At 36.7% G+C, this 24,213-nt stretch overlaps 1 protein-coding gene across 6 annotated transcripts in view; it reads right to left on the minus strand.

Moving 5' to 3' along the window:
- PALLD (palladin, cytoskeletal associated protein) overlaps positions 1-5,853 on the minus strand; it is a 220,776-nt gene extending 214,923 nt beyond the window's left edge. For 5 of the 6 annotated variants that reach the window (XM_076336555.1, XM_076336554.1, XM_076336552.1 and 2 more), the window contains exon 1: positions 2,396-2,552. The gene's annotated coding sequence lies outside the window, so the exon portion shown is untranslated. Of the gene's footprint in view, positions 1-2,395; positions 2,553-5,826 lie in introns of those variants that run through there. The other variant, XM_076336551.1, reaches the window with a different exon arrangement.
- Positions 5,854-24,213: the final 18,360 nt, after the last annotated feature.

Consider the following 24,213-nt stretch of genomic DNA (forward strand, 5'->3'; position numbering starts at 1 on the left):
ATTTAGTAGCACTTTTCTCAACACCGATAAGTGTAATATCAAACTACCACATGCTAAAAGTAAAACACTAAAGAAATAGATTTCACAACCTGTGTATCATCCTGCACCACATAGGTGTATAATGTATATTCTGTACCAGTTTCACAAAGTACAGAAGCATCTATACATCTCCAGTTTTCCCACACAATTTTAGAATGAGGATGAGCGTTCTCTGTCTCTGTAAAGCCAGCAAGAAACAAGACGCCAGGGAAACCACTCTTTTCCCAAGGGAAGGATCTGCCTGAAATTCTCCTTATTGAAATTTATTTGTCCTGCTGGTCACTAGATTGCGGGTGATCTGAGCTTAAAAGTAATTATTGCTTCTGCAAAGCATTTAATTAAGTTGAACATCAGTGTTTTTAATTACCCTTGAAAATTCTCTTCTTCTTATGATAATTTCTATAAGATTAATTCTGCACATGATTTTTAAAAATATTATATTTTCTCTTAATGGTCCGAAGTATTTCTCCACTGATAGGTGGCTTGACAGTCATGAGATGCACTCGGATGTATTTTACATCAGCTTGTGCAAGCTCCAATTGCCTTTAGTCACTTCACCAGGGCTTACCCGGCATGTAGTCATTAACTGACTGATAGATTATTGGAATTCTTGGCCTGGCATATGCATCTCTTGATATGCCTGCTTGTCTCGCCATCAGATTACAACTCAACACATAAAAGGAAGTATAAGGGAACCAAAGCATTTTAGGATTTGATATATGTTTTTATAGAATACAGTGATAGGCTTATTCTTTGCTGGGATTTCACCTTTCTTTCCTTTTATCTGTGTTTACAGGGCAACAAATTTAGCAACCATGCCAATCTCATGTCAACAAAATCTAAAAAAGTATATACAGTATAACTGACTACCACACAGCAGCTTTAAAGAATGAACCTGAGAAGCCAAGCAAACAGTTGGTCTAGAGGCTCAGCTGTTAAGGCATAAACTGGATGAATGCCAGGGAACCAAGGGTTAAACCTGGACAGTTTCTGCCTCCTTAATCTTAGTTATTTTTTAAAACTTTTCATTCAAATGAACAAAGGTGCTAGTTTACTATTTAGATGACGCATAAATACCTGTGCTTCAAATGATACCTTTATTTAAATCTGATTCATACTGGTTCCTAGCTTGCTCACATCTCAAAGTGATACATTACATACTCAGATAAACTTCTCTGACTTCCAACACCAAGCTGCTCTGGTGTTTCAATGGGTTATGGGTCGGAGGACAGTTTCACCTATTGCTAGCCACCCAACACGATGATTAAAATGAATGTGTTATGAATTAGCACATCGCCTCCTAATACTCAGTTTTATGCTGTTTTGTCACTCATTAGAAAAATATAATGGCTACATATGTCATAATTTTCAAAGCCCAATGTCTAACTTTAGGTAAATCAATCTGTAGCTGGATATTTAGATAAAGTCGATCAATTTAAACACATGCTGGTTATTGTCAATTTCTAATGCTGATCAGCCTTCTTGGTGAGAAAGGTCTAGTGCCTAAAAATGGATTTATATGTCTAGCTTTAGACAGCTGAATGGAGGCTTCCAGTATAAAGACTTTTTTTCAGCCACACTGTAATACATAAAACCACTATTCTTTTAGAGCAACTTGTAACCACAGTGAACTGGAGGTGAAGTATCACTAACCCTATCAAGTAGCATATAAGATCATAATTAGAAATTTCGAACACTATTTCTAGCTTCTCCAAGTTAGACTACAATGTATTTATAACAGTTTTCATCATCATTACTCATTAGGTAACCTGCAAAGCCATATACTATATCATTTAAAGACACAAACATAAAATACAATGTTGCATGCAGATCAGTGTTTAGCTATACTTCCAGCATTATTGCATATAAACTATTTATGGGGTCCTATTTGCTATATATTTAAAAATTACTCACAAGTAAACACACATTTTAATATCACGCTGTTTAAATATTTATTCAGAAAATAATATAGATGCTCTAAGGAATAATATGGTAAATAGTAAATTCAAAATGTACTGGATTACAATAATCTCAGAAAACATTTGAATAATTAATCAAATTAAGGTATTCAAGAGACAAATAATGACATATGGAAAACCATAGAAAAATCAAAGGACTCATTTCAAGAGAAGTATAAGCATCCTGAATTTGCGGAATCTGCCCAATGAAAAACTATTACTTAAAAAAATAAGACCCAAAGCCAATCTGGTCAAAGGAATAATAAGAAGGAAGAAATGTATCTAGTAAGATTTTTTTAAAACAAAAAAGGCACATGTTTTTCCTCTGAATTTTGAAATGCTGCAAAATTACTCCCCAAAGTACAATAATTAAATTTAGCAGAAAATATAAAACAGACCTTACAATGAACAGGCCAATATGAAGAGTGTCAAGTATAATTAACAGCAGGTAAAGTTGCTTTTTTCCTTCTTTATCTAAGTAGGCTTAAAGTTGCTCCAGCTATTCACTAAAGATTGCTTGGTCCTCAGTAAGCATCGGCAAGACTGTGGCCTGTGCGTTACATCTGTCCTCTGTGACTATGTAATTCTTACCCCACTCATCTATATTTGGTAACTGAACTCATGTTTCAGCAGACTGCCGCTATCTGGAATTCCAGTAGAAGCAACGTTAGTCCTGGAAGTGGGACAAAGTTCTGTGCACTTACTACTCAGAAATTCAGAGAACTTAATCATTTAAATGAGCAATTTTTGTTGTATTTAACACAGTATTTTAGGCTGTTTTAAAATATTATTCTGGAATTTTAGGATGTGATTTTTGCTCATTATTAAAGGGCCTACCTCCACAGGTCACAGAAAACACAGTGTGTGAAAGTTAATTTTTGAAAAATAATTTCTTTCTACAGCAATTTATCTTAACAGATTTTTTTTTTTTAACAAAATTAACTATTTTTATGACAATAAATAAAATAATTGGCTTTTTCTACTAAAAGTAGTTTAAAACTAATAGCTTCCTTGTGTACCTTAAAATCTTCCAGGAAAAGAAAAAAACATAGAATCGTAGAATCATTTAGGTTGGAAAAGACCCTTAACATTTTTAGAATTATTAGCAGAAATGGTACATCTTTTTGTAGTAATAGATAATTATTAATCTGTAATAATATACTACACTGTACAAATAAATTTACCTACTGAATTTTCACCTCTCAAATGAAGTAATCCTATCATCAGAAAAGAAGTATCTTCCTCAGAAATGACACACAAAATCCCTGGAAAACACGTATGCTTTAAAAAGACCCCACAACTCCGACACATGTATTAACACTGAAACAATCAAAATGCATTTCTGGTTTCAATAGCCTTGTAGAGTGTGATGAGTAACACACACTCAGCTCTCCCTTACTGGCTTTGCTAAGGAAGTACTTTCACCTCATTAAGAACTCCTCTGAGAATTTTGTCTCAGGGAAGAAAAATTTTCTCTCCAAGAGCACACTTGTGCCTTTTCAGGCACATCATTTCTTTTGATACTCAGTGAAAGGAAGAAGTCAACATGAAGACTGCTGGTTTAATCTACAGACTTTATCGCATAATTTCCAGAAATAAAAGCAATGTGTGGGTAGGGTTTTTTCCACCAGATCACAGCTTATTGGGATTTAAATTCTCTAAAGTAGATAGGAGAAACCGTAGCTCCAAATAAGTGCTATAGACCTCCGCCCCTTCTGCCAGCATCCATTATATCTGCTGTCTGATTTGAATTCACTTTGTGGACTGGCACTTGTTCTTGGCTCAAGGTCTTCTAGATACTGCCTTGCATTTTTTACTAAAGTTTATTTCTTGGCAACAACGGAAGTGCAGCGGACCCACTGTTGTGACAGAAGCGCACAAGAGACTCATAGCTCCCTATCGGTCCCAGACCATCTTTACGTGTTACCAAGTGCTGGTATCACACATTTTATTTCAGTGGTTAATACAGTATCTTTCTTTGCATCTTCATACAGGCAATTACTGTCCCCTAATCAGAGCTTCAACAGATTCACTGTTGGATTAGGAATACTTACTTACTTCACAATGTATACAAACCCCATTCTTATGGCTTGGGATCCTTACTGTGTTGTAATGAAATTAATAAAAAGGATTTTATTTCATGTCATTTTACAGTAATTTCAATGTGTCAAATAAGAACAGAATTGTCATTCTAAAAATTCCAGGCTAAAAACTGTACACAAAAAAGCAGCTTGTCATATAAGAATTAACCACTGTATGCCCAATTTTTAAGCAGTCATAGCGTGGAATCCAGGCCCTGTGTCAGGCATCGGCCTCTCCACTAAATGCGTAAGAGTTAGCCACCTTGGAATGGGAGCCAAAAATAGCCTGCATATAAACAGCAACAAACTGCCTTGGGCTATCTCCAGCATTTTCTACAGGGAGGGGGTGGATGAAATCCTGGTTCTTGGAATCATATGTTTAAACTGTCACTTCTGGGAAGAAAATATATCTGCCTGGAGACACCTGCAGAGATCATTTTTAAAGGAACTGAGCTTTTACGAATACAGTTGCACTGGTGATTTGTGTAAATCAGGTATGCCTATTACTTTTTGTGCAGCATGATAGAAACATTTGCCCAGAAAGTGAAAGATCTGTGTTCAATTTATTCCTAGTGCCTTCAAGTGTTAATGAAATACTCGTCATAACCTGCAAACTTATTAGGTTAAGGTTTTATACAGCTGTATTAAGCCATGAACAAATTTTCCCAATGTCATTCTACTAAGATTTAGGGAATGCTTATAACCTTTGACCTATGCTGAATCTTTTGGAAACTTACTTAATTTTTTATCAAGACCTTCCATTTTTATTGCAAAAATAATGTGTATGCTCCTTTACAAAGGTGGTAGACAGCAGTAAATCACTATAAGCAAATGCCAGAGGGACTAAACCTTTGGAACAATTAGATATTTTGAAAGAGAAACATGGGCAATAATATGCAATGATGTAATAATTTAGCATTTACATGTAAAATGTAAAAATTAATAATAACATACAAACAAGATAAAGATTATTATGTCTGATATGCTCACTCCACTCCTATTGCAGTATTGTGGCAAATTCAGCTGACGAACATACTTTTCATTACCGATAGATTTGAAGGAGCATAGCTAGAGTGGTCTCCTGAAACCTTAATAATAGCTTCTAGTACTAGTCAGGCTGAGTCATTCAAAACCTCATGTCACAAACTGTAAAGCTATCCTGGTTGTACAAGCTTTCCATTCCATCTGATGAAGATGTTACACGGTGCAAAAGATTTTCATTGTTAATTGGGCTAAAACCAAAATATAATAACAAGCATGGCTCTTTACCCTAGTAATTCGTGTACTTACCTGAGAAAGAAGAAAACCTCTGTTATGGTCCCTGTTATTTTGTATCTTACTCTAAATAGCAACAGGATAAAACATAAGTAGATAGGCAATCTCCTTTCCAAGACCTAAAGTAAAACACCAGTCTGTAAACTTCAAGTAAGAACCTTTAAGAGCTGCTTCTACTTCAAGCAGCAGAGACAGATACAACCCCCTTTACTAGTTGTCACAGAATCCTCCAGTTATTTTGAGCACTAACAGACATTTTTTTCCACCTCTGAAAGTTTAAAAAAAAATAATCTGGTTGCCTGTGCTTAAACATACTGGGTCACTGCCTTGCTGTAGTTTGATGCCATACATAGCTTTGTTTTCCCTCAGTATGCAAACATGTTTAATTTTGCTTATAAATATATTTGTAAATAAATCTGTTACATAGCTAGAGCTAATCTGTGTTTTTTATAGAGTGCATTGGAAGTACCTACCTGTCATATATATATGAAAGTGTCAACCATAGTGAAATAGTCAAGCAGTGTCAATGGTACTCAAACACCATTTTTCCAAGTTTCTGGAAGAGTTCTGTGAGGATTTTCGTAGGAGGAAACTGTAGAAGTGCAACGGAAAAGCTCATACACCTTCAGTTTTGCTAGCAGTGGTACCAGTACTTGGCCTAGAAGAAATGTAACAGTTGTTAAAATTAAAATGTTAAAAGAACAGTAATAATAACTCACACCCTTCTTTTACAGAATACTTCATCAACAAAGCAACTCAGGGGCTGCAAGTAACAATAGTTCAATAAACTTAAAAATATCACAACTTTCCAGAATTACCACAGCTGTGAGTAGGAAAGGAAACCATAAATTGGAAAGGAAGGCTAATAAGCAACTCACAAAGAACTAATACTCTTTCTTAAACTGGGGAAGAGATAAAGGCTTCTCAGTCCAAGACCTATGGTATCTAAGGTCTTGCTGAGGCAACCTACCTCAGACTAAGAAACCTGTAATTCAGCTTCCTTTATCTGAAGACTACTAGAACACTTGTAATACTATTCTCTCTCAAGAGGCCATATTTTTTAATCTGTCACTAGCCAGACAGGTAAAAACTGAACTCATGGACAAGTTGGCACTTTATTGGTGAGTGTCTTCAACATCCCTTAAAATCTCAGAGGAGTTTTGTTAGGAATTTGTGCCCCTGTGCACAGTGCGCTGTGATTAATATACTTTTGTATCTGGGGCTGTGAAGCACACCGTGCCCTCACAGGATTTAGCACGAAGGTGAAAAAACATAGAAGCTATTCGATCCTTGCCAATAAACACTGTGCCTGGGGTAAAGATGTCCCTGCCCAAGTTACCTGAGCGTGGGCAGCGGCCTGGGCTGGGCGGTGCGGTCAGCCAGCCGTCTGAGCGTGAGAGACTGGACAGCCCCTTTTCCTTTTTGCCAGGCTCCGGCATTCATCAAACTCCCGCGAGGTTCACGACGCTGTTACACACACTGCTTTCTAAGCCTGCCTTTCGCCTTTTTAAGCCCTTCCTCTCACAGGCCCACGTACGCGCTTAGTGGCCCAACGCGAGGAGCTGAGGGAGAAGGGCGGGAAGGGGATCGGCGCTGAGGGAGAAGGGCGGGAGGGGGGTCAGCGGCGGAAAAGGCGAGACGGGCGGTTGCCGCCGGCTGAGGGGAGGCGCTGCTGCAGGTGAAGCGGTCCTGGGCGGACCCGGCGAGAGCAGCTGCCTCAAGCGGGGAAGGGAGGTCGGCAACCCCTCCGGGTGAGGGGGAAGGCGTCGCAGGGAGAGGGCGGGGAGCGACCGCTGGAGCCCGCCGCCCCGTCCGGCTGCGGCGACTGGGAGGGTGTCGTGGCGCGGCGGAGGCCCAGAGGACAAGCTCGGCTGTCAGGACGTGTTGCTGTGCAGTGTGCCATCAAACTTTTCGGCCGGGGCGAGCATGTATGTTAGGCCCTGCACTGTTGACACATTTCTCACTGAAATTCCTCCTCAGAACAGAGAACATGCTGATTTACAGGTACTGATATTTTTGTAATAAAGTCCTTAAAAATCCATATAGGCTAGGCTCACATCTGGGCAAAAGGCCTAGAGAAGGCGTTTTCACTGCCCAATTCCATTAAAATATTTAAGGTATATTATGTAATGGTATTAAAGGACAAGAAACGAGGTGTCAACAAACTGGAATTGACAGTCTTCTGTGGTTTAAGTAGAAGGGCCATTCCAGGTTCTAGCATTTGGGAATGTATACAAATAAGAATTTAAGCAAGTCTATAACGCTGTTGTTAAAGCACAGAAAACCAAGAAATCCATTTTCTGTTGAATTAAGAAATGTGGGAAAGGAGTGGAAGTTTCAGAAGACGGGACTGATGCAATCTCGCAAGGATAAAATTTGGCAGTGTAGCACATGGCCATATAATTGAGATTGGATAGTCTAGCATGTAAAGATTTCAGATTATATGATAAATTTAAGAAATCTAAACACCCTTTTTAATGTATTAGCTCAGTGTAGTCCTACATAATTTTCTAAGGAAAGAAGTGAAATAAATTATAACTAAAACACTCTAGTGGAAAGTCTGTGTCACAGAAGTAACATCCTAACTTAAACAGACTGATATCTCATATACTGTTTGAAAGAAGAAAAGCAAACTGTAAGTGTTAGGTAGTTAATTTAAGTGTCCCGACTGTGCAAAGCAGAATTAACACTAGTCTTGTTCTTAACATTAAGAGTTTTCTTTTAAGGAGTCCACATTCAAGACCTTAGCTGTAATTTTGTCTAGTTTCATTTAACTCAACTGTTACTCTTCTCTAAGTTGATTTTGTCCTGTATTCTGTAAATGTTAGTCATATTCATGTGTCTTTACCATTTCTTTTATTTTGTAAATTAATTACACTTGTTATCACTCCCTGTACCATATCTGAAAAGCTATCCATCCCTCTATGCCTTGTGTAGAACTCCTGCTTTAAGTACGTGCTTCGGTCCCACTCACATTAGCTGTTACCCGTATACCTCTGTGAAAAATATTTCAAACAAATCTGATGTTTTTTTAATAAAAACTGTTTGCACTTATGCATATCATAGAACTCCCATAGCTGGGCAGTGAGAAAATGCTTTATAGCATCACATGGCATCTTTTTATGTTGTATGTACTAAGCCTTTGTCAATGCAGCTCAGTTAGACTTTCCTCTTCATAAGGAAAATGATCTCCATTAGATTAATTTTAGCTGCAAGCCTATAGTGCATATTTTACATGTTTATATTCACAGCCAGGCATGTACTCAGATTCCTTCTTAGCATGTGAAATGTGTTTGATCTGAGCAGGCACAGGCAGCGCCGAAGTTCAATACAAGATTAAAGCCTCTTTCATTACAAGGGGATTAACTTTGAAAAAGGAATGTGCCTCTTTCAACAAACTGTGAAATGCTGATCTCTAGGAAAATAAATGTTTACTTCTCTTTTTCCTTTTATCATAATACAGCTTTACGTTACTTTACCTTTTTAACAGCTATTGCAAGCTGTCTTTTGATTACGCCAAATGTATTCCCGCAGTCTGTAGGAAGGCTCAGCCTGCCACCTAAAAACACGTCTGGTGCAAGATAAGGGTAGACAGCTGTGTATTGCTGCCAGAAGTCATCGTGCTAAACAAAGACAAATGTGCAAGAATGTGACATCCATACTTCTGGAAAGAGGAATGAATGCTGAAGGAGGAACACTGAACAGCTGATTACTTCCGCTGTTAACCTCAGTAGGACTAAATTTAAAAAAAAGTTAAACCACAGCTGGCTATATAGAACGAACTGCTGAGAGATTTGTCAGTCACTAGCTTCTATTAGGGAGACACTTAGCTTGGGAGTATTTTTGGAAAGAGTTTCCATGGAGTTGGAGAGACTTCAGGCCTTTTGCTTTTTTCTGATTGGCCAACAGACAGGTGCTGAAAAAGGTGGTGGCAGAAATATTCCAGACGTGGTGAATATCATATGGACTAGCAACGGCAACTTACTTTTTGTTTTATGATAGGCTATATCATGTAAAAATATAACAGAATTTTTCCTTTCTCTCTTTCTGATGTGAAACGAAGAGAGGTCAGACAAAGCACCGAATAATGTTGGTTGAAAATACAGCCACCTGTGTTTACAATTTGGGAGTGGTGTACTCTACCATAGCACATGTTTAATGGCGTAAAACTAAAACTATGTATTTTTTCTTCCAGGGTGAAGTGTTCTACATACTTCTGCTTTACAAATACATGTTTTACATTTAAAGTGCCAATGTCCTTCAAACAGAAACCTATTATTCCATTGTAAATGAATCACTTACTTTTAGAGATAAATCATGTAGCAAAGAAATTATTTTTAAAAATAGGTGCTTTTAGGAATGACATAAAGTAAGCCTCAGAACTTGGGAGAAAGCAGGACCCTTTCAGTGGCAATGAAAACTTCTGTGGCGGCACTGAGAATCCTTGTATTTCTTCATTTTGGAATCAATTTATAGAGCTTGGACCCCCAAATTGAATCCACTGGTTCTGTCAAAGCAAGAGTTAGAATTTTGACAGAGTATTGATTTTGTACTTATAAGTGCATCTCCCTCTAGAGTGTCAGAGCCAATGACTAAACATTGTGGGGGTACAGTCCTGATACTTTGGCATTGATGGACTGGAAAAATGGAGGTCCAAGATTTATAAGTAAAACAAGCTGTTAAACATGTTCTCTATTTAGGCAGGATCAAGCTTTTTCCTTTTCCTAAACAGTGATCATTTCTGGGGGAGAAAAAAAATAAAATTTGCAGAGACAAATTGAGTACATTTAGAAGGCAGTGATGAAAAGCTGTGTAAAAATATATTCCAGACATAATATGATAGGTTCTACTCACCATCAAACATGAAAAATACGTGATAAGATATGCACACCTCCCTTCCTGTCCTGTTTGATACCTTGGTTAGAACCAAGATAAAGAGGCAAAGTATGCAGTTACCTGCAGGTATGTTTTTATATGCTTTAAATTCTACAGCATCAGATGTGCACCTTGTATTGGATACTCCCTATCAAAGAAGGAATAGTTAATTCTAAATTCATGTATTTCATAGTTGTTAAATGAGATGTCATTTGAGTTTCAGTGATACTTTTTACAGCGATTTTCTGGTCCTTATATGAAGCTGGTGGTATTAATCTAGAAAAGGGAGTCACACTGATTGATCAGGGAACTAATGAACTCCCTTTAAAAGGTGAAATGTTACAGATAATCATGCAAAATATTCAACCAGTCAGAGGAAGAATGTGGACCTGGGAGGAAGCACGCCTGAAGAGCCAAGACAACCACCTTTTAATGATGATGCAAGTATGCATATGAGAGTTAAAAGCTGTCAGTGAGACAGCTGCGGGAGCCACTGAAACAATGATTCACCCAAGTGGATTACTAGAAACAACACCTTCAGACTGTTTGGAATACAATTTCTGGCTTTGCCACCAAAACTTGACTGGATCAAAAGCACCCACAGATGAAAGACAGGAGGTTTTTGTGATGCTTTCACAAAAGGCTCTGAAATTCTAAGATACCGTATAAGCAATCTAATACATATATTATTTGCTTTGAAATTTTGGCAAGGGTAAATCCTGGCTATAACCCACAGAACTTAGGTAATAAATCTGTTATTGAAAAACTTTTTGCAATAGCATTAACTGTATTGTTGCACAGGTGGTACAGACAGAAATAGAGGCAGGTCTGGTGTGCAAAATTAGGATCCAACAGAACCAATAAATCTAGATTGTACTTTACATAACAAGAGGGAGGGAGGGTGGTGCTCTAAACAAAACAAACCAAACAAGCTGCTTAATTCACTTTGTTGCCACCCTCAAATCCTAAAATAATCCAAACAGGCTGGAGAGTTAGAAAGTTTGTGTTGATACAAAGAGTTTTAGAGAAGGAATTAGATATCTTTTATATGGAATTGTGGTAATAATTGTGTATAATATATTTTTGAAAAAATACCTACACATGTACAACTACAATATGTAAATACACAATGCTGAGGAATTAGTTAACACAAAACTTTTATTACTTGGAGGTAATTGTACTTACTGTATGCGAATATATTGCACAGTTTTGTGATCAGTGGATATATAATTTCTATGTAAACAAGCCATTACAGCATTCTTATCTCTATTTTTAATAGGATTATTCTGGAGTATGCGTTTTAAGTCCTAAATTGAAAGCAATCTTATGAGTAAGTCTCAGGGATCGAAATTTAAAGCTTCCTCTTGGGACATGCTGTCTGTGAGTATTTAGTCACAGAGTCAACTACCTCAAAAGCCCATAAAAGTTACCACCTCTCCTTTGCAGACATCTAGGTATGTTTGACCAAGAACTCTCTTCTTACCTTTCTTCTGCAAGTTGAATGGATGGTGTAATATTCCAGCAAGCAGTGAAGCCTAGAGGGTTTCCTGTATAGCCCATTTTGACTCTCTTCATTTTCCTGGGCACTTGTACTGGTGTGAGTGAGAGTGAGTTTGCAGTTTTGGGAGGGATGGCAGAGACTGTGCTTAGGGTTGTTGGTGTCTATTGACTTCAAACCCTGATGAAGTAAATTAGTAGATATGATTTACCAAAACATATAACAATAGTTTGCTTTCAAAGTTCCATTGACTTCATTTATACAGTTATTTAACTAATAAAGCTTATAAGAGTATTTTTTTTCTTAGAGATATCCAGAAGATGTAATATGTGGAGATAGAACACCTCTGTCTAATAAGCATATATAAACTGAAAGGTGACAGTCGTGGCATCTGCAGTTTGTTTTTAAAATGCAAATTATGAAGACAATCTCACAGCTAAAAGCTGTGAAGAAAAATTACTATCTTTTGAGGATCAAGGCAAAAATAAAAGTGACTGCAGAGAATTTTCAAATACATTTTCTTGGAGAGAGGAAATAGAGCAGATATTGACAGTCAATTAGTTTAACCAAAAAGATTTCAGAAATCCAGGTAAGAAGCTAATTCTCTTTTGTGTTTATCAAACTTTCATATGGTTTGAGGAAGGTACTTTAATCAAAACTCTTTTTTTTTTAAAGTTTATTACAGAGCTTTTATTCTAAGTATTTCCGTATTGTTAGAGCAGACATAATTGTTCTGATACTTCACCAGCATTCTACATGGATAGGTAACAGTTTATGACTTAGGAAATGTTTTTAACCGAATACCTTAATTTTCAGTCAGTTTTAAGTCAAGTAGGAACTGACGCCTGTCATGTACAGACTTCAGTCCTTGCACAAGGCTTTCAAGTTCCTAAATGTAACAGCTTTGAAAGCAGACTGCACATTTGTACAGGCTGTTGCCTCACTGCTAAGGTCTCATAGAGGCTGCCTATGGTTTACATGACATAGTACTTGTAAAAGAGCAAGACTGAAGGAAATTAACCTAGTTTATCCATTCCTGTCCTAAGTTCTTATGTGATTTCATTTTCTTTCTGCAGGCAGACTTCATTTTGTCATTATCTGATTTCTGAATGTTTGGCTTTGCAGCCTTAATGTTATTCTTGTATGTTGCATCACGGAATAAAGGGGTACTTGAATATGATTCCATAATCCTTGTGATAGTTTGCTAAGACTTTCTAAAATTTCACTTTTAGAATTGCACAGATGTATGTTGAATGGACTAGTGTTTCATCATATGAGGTATGTGTATAAGTTTTCTTTGGTTCTTAGGTTCTACCTAGTACATTGGCATCTGAGTGATTGTTATTTAATACATTCAGACACACATTTCCTCAAAAATACAGTTCAAAATGTTAGCAAGACTTCATGATAAATCTCTTCAATCTGCCGTTTGTTTAGTGATGCATAGTGATAATAAAGGATCAGTACTGGTCCTTTATTGAGCTTGCAGCCCTCACATCTTTTCTGAGCATTTCTTATGGGGAACAGAGGCCTAAAAGCAGGGTCATTCACGCTACTTATGTGTGTACAACAATTATTTTGTTTCTTGGCTAATACACAGAAAGTGGGAAAGGGCAGAGGAATGGCAAAGGCATATGAGGGAATCAGTGTTCTAGGTATTATTATTAGACAGTTTAATTAGCAAATGAGTGGTGAATATTATTCTTTTACAAAGGTTGTTTATTATAATTTGGATAGTAGCTAATAGTAATTTAGGATAGTAGTAATTAATAAATAAATTTGGTTTAAAAAGTTTGAATAATACAATAGAAAAGAAGGTTTTGTTTAGTCTGAATACGTGAGGTAGTCAGTTGAATATCACTGCTGTTTTCTGTGTTTGTTTATTAACCAACTCGTATGTTATGATAAAGTACATATGCGTCCTTTACTCAGAACAAAGATTAAAGGCTTCTCAAAGCCTTAATATTGCTTTGTCCTTGGACATGTTTTCTTCACTGTATGTGGGTATGTTTCATTACCACTGGGTTACTACTGGTGGTATATGTGCTGACTATGATTTTGTTTTGAAAATACTTTATATGAGAGAAAATGCAAAATGTAAATCAAATTTGTAAAGCAATGAACATGGAATTTATGGAAGACATTTAGCATTTGTTAACTAAAATTTCACAAATATTTTATATGTGATTTGATTTATCAGTAGAATTCAAAAGCAGAAAAAATCATTGAAGAAAACCAGAAAAGGATGAAAGATGAAGAGGAAAAAAAAGAGCTGAAACAATGGAAAAGGCTTTGCATTGACAACCAAATTAAACAGAATTTTAGGTCTGGAATAAATAAGTTAAAAGATTTCCTGCAAACATGTCAGAGTAATTCTGTGAAATGTACTGCAGAAATGTCTGGTTTGAATGTCTGTTTTCAACTGCGGAAAGAATAATCCCTAGATAAAGGTAAGCGTACATATTTTTGTGGTTTCTTTGGAGGGGATGGCAGGAATTAACTGTATGAAGACTGGAGAAGAACATCCTGATAAACTTTGTCTATTGTAATGGCACAGTGTTTTCATACTAACGGCAGTTTTGTGTGCAGCTCAGATCACTTCAAGGAAATTAGTTTGCGGGAGAGGCATATTCTGTATCTGAGGAGTTTTCTAGGCATTACAGTAATTCATCAGTTTGGCATCATCTGAGTTTTGTAAGAAGTAGTTTTTCATAATAGGTATATTGCAGATTATGTTGGGCCAGCTGAGTAACAGAAGAGGAAAGGATGCTTTAAACATGCTAACGCACACAATAGACCCATATTGTGCTTTTTGAGGGTGTTTTTATTATGTCAAGCTTGCATAGCTTAGTTCATTTCTGTTTCCACTAAATTCATAGCAGTGATGATGAACGTATGTTCTTCACATGATGAACAACAAGGTGTAAAAAGGTCCATGAGTGAGGTATGCATCCACTGGGTGTAATGGCCTCTCTTCTACCTAACACTCTCCCTCCACAGTGTCAACCAGGGGCTCTGGTACTGCATCAGGTGATGCATTGCTATTTTGTGGTTGCCCAGACCTACAATCCATTCAGTTTGGGACTGTTGACACTGCTCAATTTGAGCTATTTTGATGAGCCCACTGATACACTCTCCGGGAATGAAACGAAATTATAAACAGCTTGCAGTAGCCTTTGGTTTGACCCTTTTCAGGCTAATCATTTCCATTCTTGTACATACCAGCTTCTTACTGCAGCTTTTTTGTTTTGTTTTCAAGCTGGATCACCTAACAGATAAAGGTTAGCATATCATCAGTTAATGTAGAATAACTGGGAGAGTAACACCTAGCAATGAAGTGGTGAGAAGAGTTAGGGGTGAGCTGACATCGGTAACTATTTAACCCAGATCAGCAGGTGCCTCTAAGGTTTATAGGGACTGGAGGTCTGGAATGATAGGGGAGACCAGGGGAAAATGCATGCTGCACGTTTGCAGACAGAATATGCATGCATTTTCATTTCCAAGTACATCTATTGCATATGCTGATTTCTGTACACATCAGGACATCTGTGAGAATCACTGGCTTCTGATTTTTGAAAGCTTCTTCCATTAGGGGAAAGATTCTTAAAAGCAAAAGTATTGAATGTGGCAATCATTACAGCTGGCTTTTCTTTTTCCCCAAGGCAGAAGTGTGAAAGGTCTAAGAATAGCTGTTGAAGCAATGAGAAGAATCCGTTCTCTACTGGATAAATAGCATGATTTACTGGAGACAACAGACTATCAGAGGATTGCCAAATGCCTTAGATATTTTGGATTTGAGAATTTGGCAAACAGTCTGGATTGTCCACAGGTTATGTCTGTATAATAATTAAAATGTTTCATTTTTCTATTTTTCCTATATATATTTGCTGCTGCATAATTGGTACTGTTTTTCTCAAAATATTAAGTTAAAGCAACAACAATATTAGCAGTGAAACCCCCGATAAAGACTTACTTACACTGCAAAATCAAGAACCGTAAAGTTCAGAGATGCACTATTTATAATTGCCTGTACTACCCATTGTAAGCAAATAATGGAGTGAAAGTTAAGATTGTCATTCCTGAATTTGAAAAGTGTAAAACCTCCATAGAAGGCCTTTGTAATAGTATTTTAAATGTAATTCTATATTCTTTACCAGGAAAAAGGCAAAAACAAATTTTACTACAGGGGACTGACTCCATAACATGTTATCACCAAGGCTTTAACCCCTAGGCCTATGACATTGCTGCCAGTTACAAATGTTCTTAAATGCCTAGCACAGCATGGTTGAGTGCATATCAGATAGTGGTGCTTGATACCTTAAGAAGCACTTTCTATGTGAAGTGTGTAAGCTTTTATAATCAATTTCTTTCTCAGTGTCCTCCAGCAGTTTGTTCAGATTTAAATGACTCTCCAGCATCCCATTCACTTCCAACTTATGAGGTCAATAATACTCTCTCTAAATTATGCTTCTTTCTCTTTTGTGAAGAGCACATACCACCTTAGCAGACCAACTGTGATTTTCTTTACTCTTTTGCCTAATTAAAACTGCTCCAATCAATGAGGGGTAAAATTCTTTTTCTGCTAGTTGAAGTGATAAGCAGGTTTGATTTAAGGCAACCTCATCCACCGTGCCTTTGTATCTTTTAAAACTTGTAATTGACAAACATTATTAATAAAGATTCATACATGGGATTATTATATGCCACCCAGTACTACATCTTAATTGAGACTAGATAATCAGCCATTTGGGGTCATAATAGGTTTGAGATGATTGATCATCTAATTTTATCCTTAGGGGTTCCCATTCAGGATGGAAGTTTGTCTTGTCTCTTTTCCCCTGTAAGGATGCAAATTTCAATGTAAATATCTTTCAGATGTCCCAATGGCTGTTTGAGTTGCTTTGAAGGCCAGTCTCAAGTTCCAAAAATTGTACTCCTTTTGAATTAATTTGCATTTTGTAGGCCTACCTCCCTAAAGAATATAGGCCACTGTATCCATATTTGGGAAAAGTACAAAGCTTGTGAACTGAAATCTTTAACAGAATGTCAGATAATTTCTGATATATTAGCATGTGCTTTATGTTGTTGCCACATCTTGTTCTTTTATCCATCCCGTTTGTGCAGTTTTTTTAAACTTTGCTTAACTCTTCCTACACTGATGTCCACATCATTTGTACAGCATTTCTCCAAATAAGTGGTTAGTTTTGTCAAGCTGGGATGTATTTTGCATTTGGCACTTGTTTTTACCCACTTTGTCAAGATTTCATTTCTTTAAGAACTAGAGTCTGCCCAGAATATTTTCTGGGTCCTTTGATGCAATTGAAAAATGTACTAAACATCTACAGAATCCAGAGCACAGTCAAACAGAGGTCTCCACGTTTTCTGTTAGTCTGGGAGTAGCTCAATTTCCACTACAGCACATGGGCCATTAACTGTTATGAGAAGAGAGGAAGATAGAGATCCCAGGGTTCAAAGTTTTTTTCCAGATACATGGCAGGTAATACCATACACTGTGAATTTTATTTAACATGCTTATATTTATGGGTGTGTACAGGAAGACACTGGTATTATAAGAAATAAATTAAATTCAAAGATAATCTTGAGATTTTGATACAATATTACTCTGACATATACCTTTGAGCCAATAGTTATTTGAATAGGCTCAACAAAGAAAAGAGTGAAGCTGACATCTACTTTCTCATTTCAGTATTGTTCATTTCAAAGAAAGTGAGTGAGGTCTTAAGTATCATGGGATTGGATTAAAAATAATCAGATCAAAACAATTTTTAAAAAATTAATTTCTTAATTTTCTTCTGTTCAGAACTTTGGGATATATCTAGATTATGTTTTCAAGCATTTTCCACCAAAAGTGAGAACCTAAAAACAAAATGGGGATTTCCAATCTCCAAAAAACTTCATTTTTTCTGGAACAAGAAAGCAAAAATATTCTAAAGCTTAGATACTGTGAGACATGATAAACTGATGAGACTTGATAGAAGGAACTAGGAGCTTTATTCACAGTATCATACTTTAGTAATACTAAATAGCAGGATGACATCAATTAAGGAAAGACAAATTTCATTTAACAAGGAAATTCTTTCCTTAAAGAAAAAATTGGTGAAGAAAAGAAGAAAAAAAAGAAGAAAATATTGAATTATAATTGTGTGTGTGCAATTCTGGATTTATCACAAAAAGTTTTCTTAACTTGCTATCCATTTGCTCCCTTTTCAGCATGAGATTCTTGATATTATAGATAACAATAAGTCTGCAGCAATTGTTGCCTGTACTACTTCAGGGAAAACCTATGCATCATACTACCGCATGGAAAAAATCCTGAAGGAAAGCAATGAAGTGGTAGTCGTGTATGTTGCTCCCACAAAGGTATGACTTTACTATTTTGTGTAGCTTAATGCAAAATAGTCATTCACTGCAGTGTTACAGTATCATCAACATGTGTGAAGTAGTGCAGTTACACTGGACGTTTTGAAGCTAAGCTGACATGTATAGGCTGATGATCTAGCTAGCTGGAGTAAAATCCTTAATTTTCAGGATATAATAAATAAAGACAAAACCAAACTCACATGGAAATCAGCAAAAAAGTTGATGGGTGTTTAATATAGCCTCTGCAATGTGGCTAATCTGATCTTTTGCAATCTTTTTTGCCTTCAGTATAATCCTTCTGTCATCATTATTTTCTGATATACTTAGCATGCTGAGTTGCTTTCTATCATACCACAGCCTTAATCTCTATAGATTGTATTTTGAATTGATTTTAGTATACAGTAGTATATTGCTGTAGTTACGGTAGTATAACATGGGTAGTTCAGTGATCACAGACTCACAGAATGGTTGAGGTTGGAAGGGACCTCTGGAGGTCATCTGGTCCAACCACCTGCTCAAGCAGGGCCACCTACAGTATCTCCAAGGAGGGAGACTCCACAACCTCCTTGGGCAACCTGTGCCAGTGCTCAGTCACCCTCACAGCATGACCCTCTGACGTATCAGACACTCCTAGTTTTGTGTCACCTGGAAGATGATGAACCAAGATCTTTGTTTACTCTTTTTAATCTCTTACTTTTGTTTACTTATTACTGAAGTACTGCGTTTTCTCAAAAATCAGGCTTTTGTTAACCAACTATGGGCAACTATTTGTAATCGATTTAATAAAACACTGCCAGATGGCTTAGCAGTGCGTGGTTTTTCAGATGGGATTTTCGCCATGATGCTCTCAACTGTCAGGTATGCTATATTATTTCAATTATTTTAAAAAATATGATTATTCAAACTTGTGGCTATATCATATTAAAAAGTTCTGCTTCTAAATTGTGAACTTCCAAAGAAATAAGAACATACAAAAACTAACACTGTTGGACAAGGGCTGACATTGTAGAACAAATATGCTCTCATTAGCTTCACAGTTGTCTCACCGAGGAATGCATATGTACACTGATTTAGCACTTCCTGTAGCTGTTTTATTGAAGTGCCAGCTGGAAGATGTAGAATTCCAGCCCAGAAATTAGAGATATAAGTTATTGGGCATTGTCTCATATGGAGTTCAGGATCTGGAGCTTTTCTCCAAGCAATTTCCTTCCTCTGGCCCTAACATCCACACACTTATGCACCCAAACATACAGATCTGGACAAATAACTACACATACATGCTTATACATGCAGGCACACAGAAAAGCATGAAGTAAAACCATTCTGTGTATTACAAAAATGAATAAACACATATAATTGGCTACAATATAATTTTAGGTTTGCTTACTTTCTAACTGTCTCATTTGTAGTTTCCACTTACTTTTTCCAGAAGGAACTTTTTGTCAGACTTCGCCTATCATGATGAATCCTGGGGGAAAAAAATGTATAAAATAATACAAATCTGTACTGGGATTGTATTCAAAAAGATGAGGGATTGAATCTGTGGGCTCTATCTGAAAAGCAGTTCAGCAACTTCTCAGACACTGCGCTGCTGCTGATTGTGCATCTTACAAGAAGCCAATGGATCTACCTAATCTCTGGTCAAGCATAAACTGCGTAAATGAGGAAACCTCTTAGGCTTAGGCCCACAGCAGGCCATTTACATACTGCTCATCGTCTGCCACCCAATGGCTGTTAGACAAATGGAAATAAAAAATGTGTTCCTTAGTGACATAAAATCATACCCTTTACCAGTGGATTCTGCACTAGTTCTTGTTGTTGCTGTTCTGAAAATTTTGCCAAGTTTGTATAGCTATATTACATCTGCTAGAAAAGTAATACAATGCATTGTATTTTAATTTTTTTTAGATGGTTACAGAAAGTAGAGAGATGCTGGCAACATGCTGAGAGGAAAGAAGAAATCTCCAGTTTGTTGACAGATTCCAAAAAAAGGAAGGAGAAAACAGAAAACTACCAAGACAGTAAATAACATATACAGTGTTAGACTGGGTAAGTAGGGGAAACTAAAATACCTTTAATTCAAATGTTAGTCTCTTTTAAAATACAGTTACGTTTTTTAAATATAGGCATCTAAGTTTAGGCACTTAATTCTCTATTTAGAATTGAACACCATGTTTGTCTGCATCCTTAGTACCTACAGTTACCATTGATATAAATGGGAAAGTAAGCATCTTTGCAAATAGGGAGATTTCTGGAGAATAACGTCAGAGGCCCAGAGCCAAGCCCATCTAATGGTTTGCTGGGGCAAAAACGGCCACCCTAGTTTTGCTTCTCCCCTTCTCCACTCTCTTTTCTCTCTCCTGTCCCAGCTGTGTGAGCTACCCCGTCTCACACTGGCTCTGGTACTTGTCTGGCTCCACAGCGAGTGAATTTATGAAGACAGTGCAGGAGAGAACTAACCCAAGAAAGAAGTGAATAGTTTTCTACCATCTTCGTAAGCTGAATCGGCAAGTAAGTGACAGAAGCAAAACTAGAAAAGGGATGAGGCTGTGTGGTTGAGAGTGAGCAATGAGTGGAAAAGGAGTGAAAGAGAAGAGCTGAAGGAGAGGTATTATGAAAAGGAAATATTCCCAGCAGCTGCAATGAACTGTCATCACCTCACATGTCACGCTAACTTGTACTTCACTACAAAATACATTGTGTACAATGGGGAAGATAGATTGAGGCTCTCCCTCCCTCTGCTCCTCGGTTCAGCCTCAGCAGCTGCAAGTGTAACTATACTTGCACTGATACTTGTATCAGGACAAGACTGTGGGGATGGATCGCTGACATGATCCAGACTGAAAACAATCCTATTCTTTTGCCTGCTTATATTTAACTTTGTATTGCTCAGTGATCCAGGTCAGAGCAAAGCCCAAGAAGTGCATGCTAGGCATCACTGAGAAGGTGATAATCTATAGCTCTAAACATGCCTGTATTCAAATGCTGGCATATTTAAATCATATCCTGATTTAAAACCCTAAATGTGTTTGCACTGCACTGTGAAGAGAGATACAATGACTTAGTAAAGTACGTATGTTCCTTGGCGAATGGTGATTTTGTCATCCATTGCTACCATCCATGTGCTGCCTTTAACTGTGAAGCATGTAAGTTAAATAGCAGAAGTAAATGGAATTACAACGTAAAAAGATTAGAAAATGTATTTTTAAGTTGTTTCATGACCAAAATAGGTTTCCTGCTTAGGTTGTCAGATGCAGGAATGTTATATAAACAAATAATTAAGATTCTCAATGATGAACATTCCCATATCATTTGGAGCAGAGTTCAAAATCAGCGTATTTTGATGGACACGAGTATTAAATAGAATTTTTCTCTCTTTCCTATTTTAAAATGCAGGCATCAAAGCCAAAGGTATAAATATCAAGGTGGAAAAAAATTTCTTAAGGCACAAGACTGAAAAAAATCACAAGAGTAAAAAATATTTCTGTTTGGGTTTTTTTTCCCTCCCTTTGGAATAGTAGATTGAAAATATGGCTTCCCTTCAGACCTTGCTTTATCACCATGAGAAAGTCTTTTATTATATGACGCAATGGTAAAAGTCAGGAAAAACTGGCCAAGGGCCCATGTAAGTACACATTGCTATTATTTCTACAATTAGCTGGAGTGGATGTTTTGTCAGTGAATTTTCATGTTCTCATTTTCCACATATTTTTAAGAAACTGAATCCTGAGGAACTTATCTGCTTTAAAAATAAGCCAGTAATCAAAAAGACAGATGCAAGGAAATATGAAAATTAATTGAAAGAGGAACTGAAAAATTGGATTTCGCATAACAACAAAGAAGAGGTAATTGCAGTTGTTAATTCCTGTGAGAGTCGTCTTTGGGTAAAACTAGAAAAACAGATTTAATAGAAAATCATTAAGTCTACTTCTACTAGCAAGGAAGTTCATTCACATTTTTTTTCTCAAAATCATTTGTCATTCTTTCGGTAATAAGTATATACAATGCCTGCTACGTTTAAGGTTTTGTACCTTGATGACAATCTTTCTTAAATGTACAGAATTGTACAGAATGTACTTGCTTAGTTTGTGAATGATAAAGTTGCTGATTTTTTTTTAGATGGTACACAATCTTGAGTTTTTAAATTGAAACAAATATCATCATAAAAAGAGAGATCAGGAAATATATTATAAAAGGACACTGCAATCTTGTTATATAGATAAAGAAGCCAGCTGTAATTTCAACAGTTTGAAGAAGTATGGTTTTACTTTATGATGAGTTCTTTAGGATTAACAGTTGTTACAATAAATTATGTGCATTTCTCATTCCTAAAATACTTGTATTTATTGTGCATCTCCTTTTACCTTACATTCTCCTTCTCTTTTAAAAATGTTTTAAAAGACTTTCAAAATCTCTTCATTATAAAGATGCAAAGAACTCGTTTTACTTTCCAGACTTAAGGATAAGAGCATAGGAGAAGGGCTATTGTTTTAGATGAAGGAGCATGTGGAGTCATTGAAAAACACATCAAGTAGATTCTCCATGCTCTTCTTCAACTATTTCTTTTGTTTCTACGTTAAGAAGATGCTAGATTTGCTACAACCTTGTGTCAGTACATATTCAGAAAATGAAAGACAATTTTCTACTCTTTGTTGAAAAGCTGAGAGAAATTAATAAATTGCTTGTATTATTTTTTATGTAAATTACAACACTAACAAAAAGAAAATATCTAGCTTTTAGAATATAGGGGTATTGCATATAATCAAAGAAAGTGTCTTGGAATCTAAGAAATCTTATAGTAAACGCAATTCTCAGGGTAGGTCTCATTATAACTCTGAAATATTTGAAATTAAAAGGAAAAGTTCCATTTCCTCACAATTTCAGAACATCTGTGAGTGGCAAGACACTGAATATAACGTACATGAAGTAGTTGCTGTTGTTATATAGACTTGCAGGTGGTACTGGAATGTATGATGCATCTCATTTAACATATCAGGCAAAGCTCTGAATCATAAACTAATGGGAAAGTTTATACTGCAGCTAGGAATAAATGCAGGGCTGCTGAAATACGTATATATTTCCACTGAATCAGTCTAGTTTTAAGAATCCTTCCTCATCTTTTTGCGCAGTACTGAAGCTACAGTTAATGGCTGTGGTCATGACTCCTTGGCAGCCTCCTGTTTCAGTAAGTCCCTCACGAAGTTCCTCAGTCGTAGATACTTTCTTGCCAACCGCTATTATGCAGGTGAGATCCCACAATGATCCCACAGGATTCAGTGGAACATTCTGCCTTCAACTCTTCCACTAACACCCCCTAACTACATTGCTTTGGAGAGCAGCTATGATGCTTTTGCCACAAACCTAGGAACTGGAAATACTTAGGCATCCAGAGGCTTGCTCTTCCGATTGCGTAGATGACTATACAGACAATACATCTGAAGAATTTGGCTTTGGCTCATTCTCCAAAATCTGATTTCAGATTCAACCTTAAACAGGTGGAACAAGGGGCTGAAAATGTAAACAACTACCTGGAGGAAAAACAGAAGAGTAAACAAATGCCAAAACCTGAAAAGCATATAAAAGCATTAACAAACAAAATGGGAAAGACAGTAGAGAAACAGAAGACCGTGGAAGTATTATTTGCACTTGACTCTTCTGAAATGTATCAAGATTCCCAAGTCCAGGTCTTAGGTGATGAAAGATACAAATAACTTTTCTAAAATACAAATAATCCACGGTTTCCCCTCAATTCTCCAGGAGCACAAAGTGGTTTTCTGTATTTTCTGTATCTCAGAAAAAAGATTCAAATGATACAGGGATTCCTACTTGAGTGGGACTAAATATCCAAATCTGCTCATGCATCCAGGATCAGTCTGAGATTTTTGACCTGTGATTAGAACCACCAAGAATATATTTTATCACTTTACATGGAAAACTATCCTTGTTCTAAACAAGAATTAGTCCCATTTTTCCCAAGTCCCTGCCTGCTTCTCTAAGGCCGAAGACTCCTATTTTGCCATTATTTGTTTTCCCCCTACTCACAACATTGCCACAAACACATTATAATTTGTATACATATTAGACCTAAAGATGAGCCAATCACAAA

This window comes from Aptenodytes patagonicus, chromosome 4 (assembly GCF_965638725.1).
Source record: "Aptenodytes patagonicus chromosome 4, bAptPat1.pri.cur, whole genome shotgun sequence".
NCBI lineage: Eukaryota > Metazoa > Chordata > Aves > Sphenisciformes > Spheniscidae > Aptenodytes > Aptenodytes patagonicus.